General features: G+C 39.2%; 1 long non-coding RNA gene across 1 annotated transcript in view; it reads right to left on the bottom strand.

Moving 5' to 3' along the window:
* The window catches only part of LOC138741922 (uncharacterized), a 36876-nt gene extending 26046 nt beyond the window's left edge, over positions 1-10830 (bottom strand). The window contains exons 1-2 of the long non-coding RNA XR_011343887.1: positions 10684-10830; positions 10356-10469 (exon numbers count right to left, since the gene is read on the bottom strand). This is a non-coding gene — a long non-coding RNA (uncharacterized lncRNA). The remainder of the gene's footprint in view (positions 1-10355; positions 10470-10683) is intronic.
* Between the last annotated feature and the right edge of the window lie 3196 nt (positions 10831-14026).

Below are 14026 nucleotides of genomic sequence, written 5' to 3'. Positions count from 1 at the left end.
TAAAACAGAAAAATGTGGCTAAAGTGAAGGTTGGCCCTGAAGGATGAGAAGGGGGAATTGATATTGGATAATGAAGAAATGGCTGAGGCTTTGAATGACTATTGTGTGCCAGACTTCACGTTGGAGGACACATCTGCCATGCCAAAGAAAGATGTTACGGATGTGATGGGAAGTGAGGATTTAGATGCAAGAGCTATCACTAAAGAGGTAGGATTATGCAAATTTGTGGGTCTAAAGATAGATAAGTCCTGATGGAATCCATCTCAGGGCACTGAAAGAAATGGCAGAAGTTATAGTCGAGGCTTTGGTGATTATTTAGCAATATCTCTGGACTCTGGGCAGGTCCCAGCAGATTGGGAGGCGACAAATATCAGACTTCTATTCAAAAAAAGATGTAGACAGAAGGCCGGGAACTACAGGCCAGTTTGTTTAACATCTGTAGTGGGGAAAATGCTTGAAGCTATCATTAAAGAAGAAATATTGAGGTATCTGGAGTTAAATTGATCCATCAAGTAGATGCAGCATGGATTCAGTAAAGGCAGGGCTTGATTAACAAACTCACTAGAATTCTTTGAGGATATAATGATAGATAGAGGGGAACACAATTTTATATGTTTCTATAATATCCCCTCTCATTCTTCTAAATTCAAGCAAGTACAACTCCAACCACTCAATCTCTCCTCATAGGCTAACCCACTCATCCCTGGAATCAACTTGCATGGGCTGCCTCCAAGGCCCATACATCCTTCCTCAAGTAAGAAGAACAGAATTTTCAAGCAAATTGTGCAGAGGATATAGAAATTTGGATAGGTTAAATGAGTGGGCAAGGATCTGGAAAATGGAGAACAATGTTGGTAAATGTGAGGTTATCCACTTTGGAAGTAAAAATGGAAGATCAAATTATTATTTAAATGCCAAGTGATTGCAGCATTTTGCTGTGCTGAAGTATTTGGAAGTTCTTCTGCAAGAATTACAAAAGATTGATTTGCACATGCAGTAGGCTATCAAGAAGGCAAATGGAATATTGACCTTCATTGCTAGAGGGATTGAATTTAGGAGCTGGGAGTTTATGCTGCAATTGGACCAACTTTTGGTGAGGCTGCATCTGGAGTACTGCATGCAATTCTTCAGGAAGGATGTACAGGTCTTTGGAGATGGCCCAGTGCAGGCTCACCAGGTTGATTCCAGAGATGAAGGAGGTTAGCCTATGGAGAGAGATTGAGTGATCTGGATCTGTACTCACTTGAATTTAGAAGAATGAGAGGGGATATTATAGAAATGTATAAAATTGTGAAATCCATAGATAATATAGAGGTAGGTAAGTTGTTTCCATTGGTGGGAGAAGACTAGAACCACGGGACATCCAAGGTAATAGAATTAGGACAGAGATGAGGAGGAATTGCTTTTCCCAGAAGGTGGTGAATCTGTGGAATTCGCTGCCCATTGAACCAGTTGAGGCTACCTCAGTAAATATATTTCAAAGAAGGTTGGATAAATTTTAACAAAGTTGGGGAATTAAGGGATATGGAGAAAAGGTACGAGGAGAACGGCAGAGCAGGCACGACAGGCTGAATAGCCTACTCCTGTTCCTATTTCTTAGGTTCTTATCAATCACAGCACTAATTTTTGTGCAATGTGGGAATGGACTGTTACAGGGTATATTATATTTTATAGCCACCATGACAGAGGTGCACCAAAGAAGAGGTACAAGGAGTGCCTAAAGAAATCTCTTGATGCCTGCCACATTGACCACCGCCAGTGGGCTGATATCGCCTCAAGCCGTGTATCTTGGCGCCTCACAGTTCGGCGGGCAGCAACCTCCTTGGAAGAAGACCACAGAGCCCACCTCACTGACAAAAGACAAAGGAGGAAAAACCCAACACCCAATCCCAACCCACCAATTTTCCCCTGCAACCGCTGCCACCGTGCCTGCCTGTCCCGCATCGGACTTGTCAGCCACAAACGAGCCTGCAGCTGACGTGGACATTTACCCCTCCATAAATCTTCATCCGCGAAGCCAAGCCAAAGAGAGAGAGAAGATATATTAATATGTCTTTAAAAGAGATAGATTGTGGGGGGAGGGGGGGTTAGTGTGTAGGTTACCACAAAAAGACAGTAAAATTTCACAAGACATTTCATTTAAAATGTGAAAGCTTTGCTGAAAGAGAGACTTCACGTCTACTGTGACTTTACAGAAACTTTGAAGGTGTTAATTGGACTGATGCTGTGGAGTAAATGGATTATTGTTTTGAAAGCAACAGATGTCCAGGCAGAAAATGATTCCAGTGCCGGCAATCTGCAGTTTGCTGTTCTAAGAGGGGGCATGTGGTTTTGGAAGTCGAGAGAGAGAGAAAAGACTAAATAGGCTTTCTCTAAGAGAGTGTGTGTGTGTGAGAGAGAAAGAGTGAGAGAGAGAGAGAATTTCTGCAGTGGCTTTTAGAAGCTTTGGCAAACGTCATTTTGAAGATGAGTTGTGAGTTCTAAGTTCAGCCTGTTGAAAACCCTTGTGGTCCTTACAAGAGGAAATGACTGGCTAGAGTGTCTCCCCTGAACTAAGGGAAACAAGAGGAACTCTGTGGTGACCTGGAAGAAGAGGTTATCATTTGTAAAACCCATGATGAGGCGAGTTTCTACGACAAGACACTTAAGTGGCTGATCAGAGGGAATCATTTGGTTCATAATTGCTTAGTTAATGAAACATAGTGACTAGATTTCTGTGAGGAAAATATATTCTTACAGAAGTTATCTTGGCATGTGATTTAAAGTGGTATGCCTTCTAAACACTACACGTTGCAACTTTGCCATTTTAACTTTAAATGTTTTGCCAGAATCTGCATTTTTCACTGTACATCCAGCTGTCATGGTAAGGCATTAATGTCAGAAGGAAGGAAAGGTCAGCAGTTAAAGTTCAGCAAAATAATTGAGTACCACCATATACTTCTCAGACCTTCTGTATCTACCAATTACACATCAAGTTTCATATAGTATACTGGTCACAGAGTATAACATCAATTGAATGATCAGCCATTGGATTGGTAGATAGGCAATCTCAAATGATGACCTGAATGTGAAATTAATTTGTTAATTGAAGTTATCTGTCAGCTTGTTACATAAATATCTGCCAGTTATATACATCGATATATCAAAGCACTAAGCCAATTATGTGTTAAAACTTTTACAACTTTACTTAGGTTATTCCTATTTCCCCTTTGTCATCTCCTTACTGACGACATGCCCAATTATTCCAAAGCTTGCCAATGTGACTCAGAATGTCTCGACATTGAAGTATTATCTATGCTAAAACAAACTCTTCTGCTTTAATTTCAACAAATTTGGTGGAGAATTTGTTTCATTTTCTGGTGGAAATTTTCACTTTCTTGTTATTCTCTAACATTTCAATTGAAGGGAGGTAAATGTAAATGGCTCAAGTAACTATAGCCATCCTATTTCTTTATTAGTGAGGATGAAGTTTGTTTTGCAAGGTTGCTTTCAGAATCTAATGGTATGGCTCATTGTAATCTTAGTTTTTTTTCATATCAATTTTCATGTGAAGGAGAAATTGAGATCATCCTGTGAGACTGACGAGCTCAACACAGGCTTACGTTCAGGCACAAGCATTTTCAGGGTCTGTGGTTCTGCTATTCACAGTTTTGAAATTATGCAAAGTAGGGAGACCCCATTTTCAACCTTCTGCTCAGACCGAGTTAATTGCTTTCAGCCCAGTGAGAATAATCATACTGGATGAATTTGCTGACCCATGGGATGAACCCAGTGTGTCATGATTTTTTTTTAAAAGTAATACAGGATTCAGTCACCACAATGGGTAAAAATGTAACTGTGCACAACTCTAAAAATGAAGCTGTTTGTTCAGAGTGAATCAGAGATGTTGGACATTCCGTGGGAAGATCTCGGCTTCCCCTCATGTTTGGGCATTGAATTGGTTTTGTGACCTCATCTTGGGCTTGACCCTTAGTCATTCTTGAGTTGTAATACTTCCCTCCCTCATCAATATTGAGCAGGCAGATGACCAGACTGCCCAGTCATGCTTTTGGAAATGTCAAGGCCTAGTTGGGATTTAAAGACATCCTGAACTTCTGAAAGGGCAACTGTTCAATAGTGCATTCTCCTGCATGTTGAAATGAGTCTGATAAGCAACTAAGTATTTCAGCTTCCAGCTCTTAATGGAGGTGGAGGTGAGATGCTCCTTCATTTGGAGGGATTTAGTGAAGGTGTCCAGTCAACATCTGCTGGAGGCAAGCCTTGATGCAAGGTGATTTTGATCAGACAGGAATAGAGAATGTTTTGCTGAACAAATGCTTAATATTTGCCTAGGAAGTGATGAGTGTGCCCCCTCCCCCATCCTCACCACTTTCCTTCTCATTATTATCTTACTCATGGTCCTCAAGCTTCCAAGTCCTATGGTGGGACTATAGAATTGGCTGATTTGGTCCATAAAGGTATCGGGCAGCAGTCAACTGAAAATATCTGTTCAGAAAACACTGTATTAAACAATTCCTTCTGTATGTTTTAACATTTCAGTTTGCTTGCAAAAACTGATGAAGCTCTGGAAGACCAAAGTCTCTATGAAAGTTCTTGGGTTTTAAGCTTAGATTCCTGAGAAAATGTACGACATAGGAGAAAATATTAAGCTCGCCACTCCCTCCTTCATGAAGCCCCCAGCATCCACCCTTTACAATGCTCTGGCTACAATATGAAAAGTTTTTTGACTTCATAGTAATTGCAAGGAAGTGAAATATCAATTTATATAATGCCTATTGTCACACGTCAGCTTCCCTCAGGGGGGGGTGGACTCTTTTTACAAAAAGAGGTGTATCTGCAATGGAGTATGTGATGTGATGAAACTCTGTTTGTTTTTTAAAAAATTTAGACATACAGCACAGTAGCAGCCATTTAAGTCCACAAGTCCGTACCGCCCAATTTATACCCCATAAACCTACATAACTGGAACATTTTTGAACTGTGGGAGGAAAACAGAGCCCCTAGGGAAACCCACACTGGGAGAATGCACAAACTCCTTACAGAGAGCATGGTGCTGTAAAGGCATTGCTCCATTCCCTGTCTCCTTTCACACAGACATGATAAATTCTACCTAGTCCCTTATCATATCCAATTAACACATTTTATTGGTCTTGATTCTTCCCCCATTGTTTGAATTCTGAGACTTTCTGATAGATCTGGCTTTCCTGATTTTTCCTTGAAGAAGGGCTCAGCCCTGAAATGTCAGCAATAGATCTTTGTCTCCTATAGATGCTGAAGAGACCGGCCGAGTTCCTCCAGCATTTCAGTGTGTTTACCACAATCTCAGCATCTGCAGCCTATCATGTTTCACTCAACCTAATATAATTAATTAAATGCCTGCCTTAATTGAGGATAGATTTATTCAAGCACCATATTTGAAGGCATTCTTGGGATTCATCCCTCCAGAATTTAGTTGGTGGGGTCTTACATCAGTGGAAAGACCTTGAAAACTGTTGCTTTGCTTGGGTTAATGCAGGCACATATCTGGAACACCAAAGAGGACTCTACACCAATATTATCCACTGTAACTTCATGCAATCTTCCACCACATGGAAAAAGGGCAAAGAACGATTATTTTGCACATTTTCACATCCTGAATGTACATTGAAAGAATAATCTCATTATGTTTATGTCTATTTTTTAAAAATCATGTACATTGTTAAAATGGAGATGTTCTGGGTTTTGAATTGCTCAACAGCTGTGATGAATAATCCAAGTGTTTAGCAAATTGAAATTGTTTTGCCAATTGGAATTTAATGAATATTCTGAAACCTTCCTCAAAACACACATTTGGATTAGAGGAAAAACAGGAGGTTTTGAAAGTGAGTACACTTTTTTTCTCTTAAATGTTCTGTAACTTATTTTGGCAAAGGTTGGCTTTAATTAAGAACACTGGGCATTGCACTGTATTTATTATATAAACCAATAAAAAGAGATTGAAAAAGAAAGAAAAGAACACTGGGCCTGCAGGCCACATTAGAAGCTTGACTGTTCTTCATGAAGCGGACCCCCCTTCCCCGCCAATTTAAATGCTTACATCCAAGAAGATGTTTATTGAGTTGCTCTGTGATATTTAGTTACAATTTCCACTGAGCTGCGCAATACATTTAAAACAAATGTCAGCTAAAACTTCATTAACCATCCAATTTTAAGGACTTTCATTAAATTTCACTGTGCATCTTTCTGGGATAAGCTGTTTGAATGGAAGAGAGGCATATTAGATTTTTGTTCTATGTTCAGAACACCTTGGTGGTGGCCAAAAGTTTTAGTTTAAATAAATATTCTTTTGATAGGGTGCCCATTACCAGGCAAGCCATACACTGTTAGTAATGGAGATGAAGGAATACAAGAGACAGCAAGTCTCTGGAAACTGAACAGAAAAGGTTGTATCATCTATTGGAAATTAAGCTCCTGTAAATCCTACCAAACAATTGAATTCCATTTTTGCCAGGATTGCTTAAAAACCCCCTTTTGTTGTAAGTATTCAATAGAGTCATGGTGTTTACAGGACACAATCGGCCCTGACAACTCCATTCTGATTTTACTGCTGATCTACACTAATCCCATTTGTCCATATTCAAGCTACATCTTTCTCTGCCATGCCAATTTAAGTATCCATTTCTCTTAAATATAGCAATTGTATCTGTTTCCACCATCTTCTCTGGCAGCTCATTCTACATAACTCTGATAACTTACCCTAAGACATAGGAGCAGAAATAGGCTATTCGGCCCATTGACACAGACCTGCCATTTAATCATGAACTGATCCATTTTTCCACTCAGCTCCACTGCCTGGTCTTCTCCCTATACCTTTGATGCCCTGGCTAATCAAAATCTATCAATCTCTTCCTTAAAAACACCCAATAACCTGGCCTCCATAACCACCTATGGCAACTAATTCCACAGATTTACCTCCCTGGCTGAAGAAAATCTTACGCATTTCTGTTCTAAATGGATGACCTTCAATCCTTAAGTTGTGTTTTCTTGTCCTAGGTCCCACCATGGAAAACAACCTTTCAACATCTACTTTGTCCACGCTGTTCAATATTCAAAATGCTTCAATGAGAACTCCTTTCATTCTCTTAAATTCCAACTAGCACAGGCCAAGAGCTGTCAAATGCTACTCAAACGATAACCTTTTAATTCCCAGAATCATCCTAGTGAACCTCCTTTGTACCCTCTTCAACATCAATTCATCCAAAACTACTCACAGTACTCCATATGAGGTCTCACCAGTGCTTTACAGAGCCTCAGCATCACATCCTTGCTCTTATATTCTATTCCAATGAATGCCAGCATTGCATTTGCTTCCTCACCACCATCTGAACCTGCAAGTTTATTTTCACGAAGCACATGGACTCCCAGGTCCCTTTGCTTCTGGGTATTTTCAATCACATCCCATCAGATTCCACATTAAAACTCCTTCCTCTCACATCATTATGGCCTCTTGTTTTTGATTCCCTTATTATGAGGGAAAGATCTTGACTTTCTACTCTATTTGTGCCTTTCATAATCTATATACTTCTGACAGGTCATCCCTCAATCTCCTTTCTTCCATTGAAAATATGCCCAGCTATCCAAATCTCTTGCTGTAACTAAAGTTGTTCAATTCAGGCGATCATTCTGGTGAATCACCTTTGTGCTCTCTCCATATCCTTCCCATTGTAAGGCATCCAGAATAATGCAGAATATCCCATCTGTGGCCTAACTAGAGTTTGGTAAAATTGCAATATAATATCCCAAATCTATGCCCTGACCCACAAAGACAAGTAAACCACATGCCTTCCTCAATGCCCTATCAACCCATGCTGCCATTTTCAGGGGACTATAGATGAACCCCTAGGTCTCTCTGTTCTTCAGTACAGTGTTAGAGGCGGGACAGCCTGTACAGTCAAGTGAGGTCACCTCCTGCATTACCATGTTCCACCACATTCTGCCAATGCTCTGCCCAATTTTTCAATTGCCCTTAACTTGCAGTAGCCTCAGGCAACCTTCTTCACTATCCATGGCACCAACAACTTTCATTTCATCTGCCAGCTTACTAATTATACTTCCTAAATTCACATCTAATTTATTTATATCACAGATAAGGGTCCAGCATTAACTCAATAAGAAATCAAAGCATTTTTCAGATTATTTTTGTAATATTAACTGATTTAGATATTTAAATAACCACATTATTTTTCCCTATTTCCCTTTTCAGATCTTACCAACACTGCCTACCACTGCACTATTTCCTCATTTGGCCAGCAGTGTTGGGTGATTGAGGTGATAGGCTTTTCCACGGTTATTGTCAACAACTTTATCACTGCCTTGTTTTTGTTGTTTAAGTATTAGACAGAATTAAATGTGGAAGAATGTACATACTATCATATTGTGAAACAAAGCCTTGAGCAAGTTTTCACATAAAGGTTCACATTTCAGCTAAAATGTCTGAGAGAGAGATAGATTTTCAAGCACTTATGAAGTGAATGCCATTAAGATATAACACCATCTAATTTATACAGCATGAAGTGCCTTCTATAGCTATGGTATGAAGGTGCCGTCTACCCTAATCATTCATGTTTCCATAGTTCTTTGCCCATACATGTATTACAATGGTTCTCAACCTTTTTCTTTCCACTCACATACCACTTAAAGCAATCCCTATGCCATCAGTACTCTGTGATTAGTAAGGGATTGCTGAAGGTAGTATGTAAGTGGGAAGGGAAGGTTGAGAATCACTGCTCTAGGACCAATTGTTACTGAAATATTTTGCTTGAGAAAAACTTTGGAGTTATGAAAATGTGCAGATAACGAGTCAATTCGATACAATTAAAACAGTTGTTTTCAAACTGTTTCTTTCCACCCACATACCACCTTAAGCAATCCCTTACTAATCACAGAGCACTTATGGCATAGGGAATAGTTAAAGTGGTATGTGAGTGGAAAGAAAAAGGTTGAGAACCACTGATGTATTAGCTCTTTGTAGTTTTCCTTTCACAATGCAGAAATGTTCAAGAATAACAAAAAGTGGAATATATCTAAATGAAGGTATTTACAGAATTCTGATGAAATGACTCCTGCTCAACTTGTTGAATGAAGTGTGCATTTTGATTGTGCCACAAGCCGACTGGATAAATTAATTGCATGCTCAAATGTACAAGTTGTGCATAAAGGAATTCAATTAAACAAAAAATAGGTGGAATAGATCTCCTACACTGCATTCACCAACAGTGTAAAAATACTCACTAAAGTGAACTTAATATATGCCACTGGCAGAATATCATGAGCAACATAAGGAATTGCAGGTTAGCTCAGTAAGATCTCTGTTGAAAAAGAAAATGATATTAGATATACTGAACTAAACAAGATCAATTAATCAGAAGATATTATTTGACCTTCCTGGGAGCAGCCTACAGTTTATATTTCGATAACTTTTGATCATCTTGCATTTTAAGTAAATTTATAATTTATTAATCCTTTATGAAATGAGAACCTGCAGAAAGTAAGGTTCCATATTTTTTCGTAAATAATATCAAAAATGACAAATTTTAATATGTTACATTGAAGTGAAACTGCTCGTGTGCTTTGAGCAATGTATGAAATAAAAGTGAGTATTTGGACATTAAGCAATTTACCAAGTTTTTTGAACTTGTATTAAATCAGAAAATAATTCCAGTTTAACTGATTAATCCTGAAATCAGAATTTCAGTCTGTTACAGGAAATCACTTGAAAAATTGTAATTTAACTTGTCCAGTCTAAAGCAATATTAAAATTGTATTCCAGACAATTCAGCAAAGTGAAATGGTTCACTTTGATTTATGAAAGCAGTACTCCTTTGGTATTCCTGGAAGATATCAGGATTGAATGGTGCATGGTGTTGGGTCTGGTTGTGGTAAGAGTCTAGTTGCCTTGAAAAATGTTGAACCTTCCCTGCAAAGAAATAACTTTGGCCAGAGGGAAAGTCAACTGCAAAATAAAAGTAATTAATTTCCGTGGTTTGTGCTGACATCATCCTGTGCTCTACACCTATTTGAAAGAAAATTATTGAGAAATTATGATGTAGTTGTTCTGTTGATCATAACTGCAGCTCCGTAAGGCACAATTACACTCTTAAACAAGCTGTTGAAATCATTTATTTTCTGAACCAGAAAGCAATATGCAGGGGTTTGATCTGCTCCATCTCACTTCAGTGTGGTATAACTTTTCATCAGTCATTTATTGGAAAGCTACATTGAACCAAATTTACTAGAACTAGAGATACACCTTCAAAAAGATTACTCTTGTACACTGAGGTTTCCTGCCTTGAAAGACAAAAGAGGCGTGTACTTACCCCGCAAGAAGGTCTGTGGATAAGTTGTAAAAGAATCAAATATGCTGTTGGAAGCCATGGTCCGTTCCAGATGATTCTCTCAGTCCTTATGCTGTCACTTTTCAGAACGTTATACTAGAACAACCAAGAGAAAACAGAAAAATCCCAAAGGAATTTGTAACCAAGAATCTGGGTTTACACTGCCACAGGAATGCCCAGCCACAAGTTTAACATGAGATAGATGCAGACATTCAGAATAAGAAACAATTATGAAGAATGCAACAGCAGAAATGTGGCATCGCTGAGAAACCCCTCAACAAAGTGGGGGAGGGGGGGTGGTACTGCTTACCGTTAATGTGCAGAGATCCAGCGGAGGGGGATCTTGGTTTAAAGAAAATAAACCCACAGAGGTTCAGGTGCAGTCTTGAGATGTAGGCTGCACCACACTTGTGGTTCTGTGGTTCAAAGTGAGGCCCGAGAGAGTGTCAGCTCAACCAGAGCTCTGTGCCTGAAGAATCTCCAGCTAGTCACTAGCTCATTGGAAAATTGTCTCACATGGTACGTGAGGTCATCAAACTTCTTTGTAAGTATGTGGACCCTGCTATTGGCTCAGAGCAGGAGATTGGTAAACCCGTGGTTAAACTCTTCAAAACTGGTTAAATCACTGGGAATTTCTTGTGGCTAATGAGTTGTGAAAGAAACACTGCATTCAATACTGTAGCTACTGTGATATTATCAGATAATAATGATGCTTCATTTTGATCTAAGACTTCTACTCTGCTCTGGTTAGTTTCACTCTGTGTGTGAGTTCTTCTGAATTTGTGACTGGGAATGTGTAGCACAGAACAGTCGTGGTTTCAGTCAATAGCCCAGAGAAACTGTTGATGTTCTCAGAAATCATCTGTGTTGGCTTAAGTTTACCAATTCATATGTTTAACTTCAACTAACCATACATCTGTTCTGTAGCATTGTACAATGTGGTGATTTTGCTTTAATCATAGAGTCTAAAAAGTCTACACCAATCATGACTAGCCATTTAGACTAATGCTACATAACATCCCATTTTATTTCTTATTCTCCTCACATTCTCATCTGCTTCTCCCAGTTTTGAACACTAGAAAGAATTAAGAGTGACCAACATGTGTCTTTAGAATGTGGGAAGATGTGGGAGGAATTTGGAACATGTAGAGGAAACCTATACAGTTCAAAGGGACCATGTGCAAACTCCCAAGGTCAGGATTAATCCTGAGTCTGGCACTGTGAAGCAGCAACTCTGCCACACTACTTATCATCCATCTCTTGTGCCCTGTGGCAGGGTGGATGGGGGTGGGAAGGATTACTTCCTTCTAAACATTAGATTTTGAAATTATAAAATACCAAGTGTGGAGATGATCATCCATACCTTCTGGTTTCATTAATATATTAACTGTTTTTATGGAATTCTCTGCCACAGGAAGTGATTGAGGCTGGTTCCATAGCTATATTTAAGAGAGAGTTAGATTTAGTACTTGTGACTAGGGGGATCAGGGGGTATGGACAGAGAGCTGGAACAGGGTACTGAGTGGATGATCAGCCATGATCAAAATGAATGGCGGTATAGGCTTGAAGGGCCAAATGGCCTACTCCTACACCTATTTTCTATATTTTCTATGTCTTCTAACTCGAGTTGAGAAGAGGCTACAGAACATCTTCAAAAATTCTGCTTTTAGAGCAAAAATAGATTTCCGTATGTCTTAATTTTTTTTTTAGTTTCTGCTTTGATAAGTCACCATATCAAAAACATTTCTGAAAAAAGGAGGGAAAAAAATTCACAAAGATCGATCACAAAGATCATTTTTTAAAATTCAAACTTATTCACATTAAATATCCACAAAAATCCAGGTCTACATTTGTGGTGGTACACCACCGGCCTACTGCAGGGGGAAACCTCTGTACCTGCAGGAGCGTAAGGGGACAGGACAACACCTGGCCGGCTGTCAATCAGTCGGCCTGAAGGGATCAAGCCCCACCCGATCGGGTGTCAATCACCCTCTGGGATACAAGCCTGTGCCGGCCTCCCGAGGCCTGACTCAGAGTTGCTGCAGCTACAGCCAGCCTGGTTCTGTGGAAGTCTTTGTGGATTAAAGCCTGTTGTGCAGTCTTTATCTTTGTGTGTGTCTGATTCTGGCTAACAGGGCACCACAACATTACAAATTCACTTTTTGAGTTCAACATGTTTGCTGTTTAGGCATTCAAGGGGTGTAAATTTACATGCTGTGCTGCTTGCACTAAATATGCAAACAATGGGGAGCTGAATTTCAGAAGATCGTGAGCGTATATATTAACAAAACTGAATGCCCATTTGACTAGGTCCTATCTAACTCTGAAGACTTTGATGTGGTTCTGTCTATTAAATATCATTTATACCAGATTTTCTTCAGAATAGGGGTGATTTCACATTTCCCTTCTGGGAAGTCCCACAGTTGTAAACTGGACTAGAGAAATGCAAAACATTTTAGGAATAAGGTCCCTAACACTATTCTCTCTATTTGTATCTGGGGACTTCATTTTCTAAGCTATTTCTATTTCTATACTTTTCATTTGTTTAATTTGAATGCATTACTTGGAGGGGGAAAAAGCTTCACCAAAACCCTTGTTCTTTCTTTGCCTATTCCTCCCTGCCCCCGGAGACTGACAATATTTCCTCACAGTGCAGACTGAAGTACATTAGTAAGGGAGTTGTGTCGGTTTGGATCTGTTGTGGGTGCTTTTTTGGTTTAGTGATATCAATTGCCTTTACGCTCTAACCAACATAATTCTGTAGAAGTTGCTACGTGTAGAATAACGTAACCTCAGGATATAATAATAGCATCGCTTCATGCTGTTCCAAACATCCAAAAGCAAATGAAAGAAACTGTTTGTGATATGTGGTCCTTATATGAATTAATGCTGATTATTTTCACAGTAAAAGTCAAATGTTGAAAATGACAATTATAATCAGACTTACAATTTTATACTGAATTTCATCTTTTTGTATTTAAAATGAAATAGTCGTGTCTGAAATGAACAGAGCTAACTGCTCTTAGTTCTGTTTCTATTGCTTTTTTGGATCCACCCCAGTTCTGTGGTGGCGAACAGTCATTTTGATGATTACTGGATTTTTTTTTGCTGGTGTGAAAATCAAAGAAATATTATTTCCTCTTGCAATGTGAAAATTATCGTTTGGTTGCTGTTAGAAATTATTCAGCCTGACTTTTTCATTCCCAGTGAAAGTTTCTTTTATCTCTGATTATTTATTTAATATCTTCCCACCAATGATGTTACGCTGACTGTCCTGTGATTTCCTGACATCCATGTCTTCTTAACTTGAGTAATAGCAAATATGGTGGTTTCACTCATTTATTCAATCAAAATTAAAATATTGTAACCAATGATTCTAGTAATAACTAAGTGTGCTTCCTTCAGTAATCTAATATGCATCGAATTTGGGATAAAATTAACAATTTAGAAAATTGTATGAGAGTAAATACTGTTAAGTGGTAGAGGTGAAGGAGGGCGTGGTGGGGGGGGGGGGGGGGGTGGGTGAGGGAACCTGGCAGGTTTCTTCAAAAAGTGGATTCCAGAGGTGTTGGGTGGGAATTAAACTGATAATTTAGAAATTAAGGTTCACCGGTCTCTCGACCCCCTCCACACCTCCCAACCCGGCTCTGGGT

Source organism: Narcine bancroftii, chromosome 8 (genome assembly GCF_036971445.1).
Source record: "Narcine bancroftii isolate sNarBan1 chromosome 8, sNarBan1.hap1, whole genome shotgun sequence".
NCBI classification, from domain to species: domain Eukaryota; kingdom Metazoa; phylum Chordata; class Chondrichthyes; order Torpediniformes; family Narcinidae; genus Narcine; species Narcine bancroftii.
This window is presented reverse-complemented; position numbering and strand designations above follow the sequence as displayed.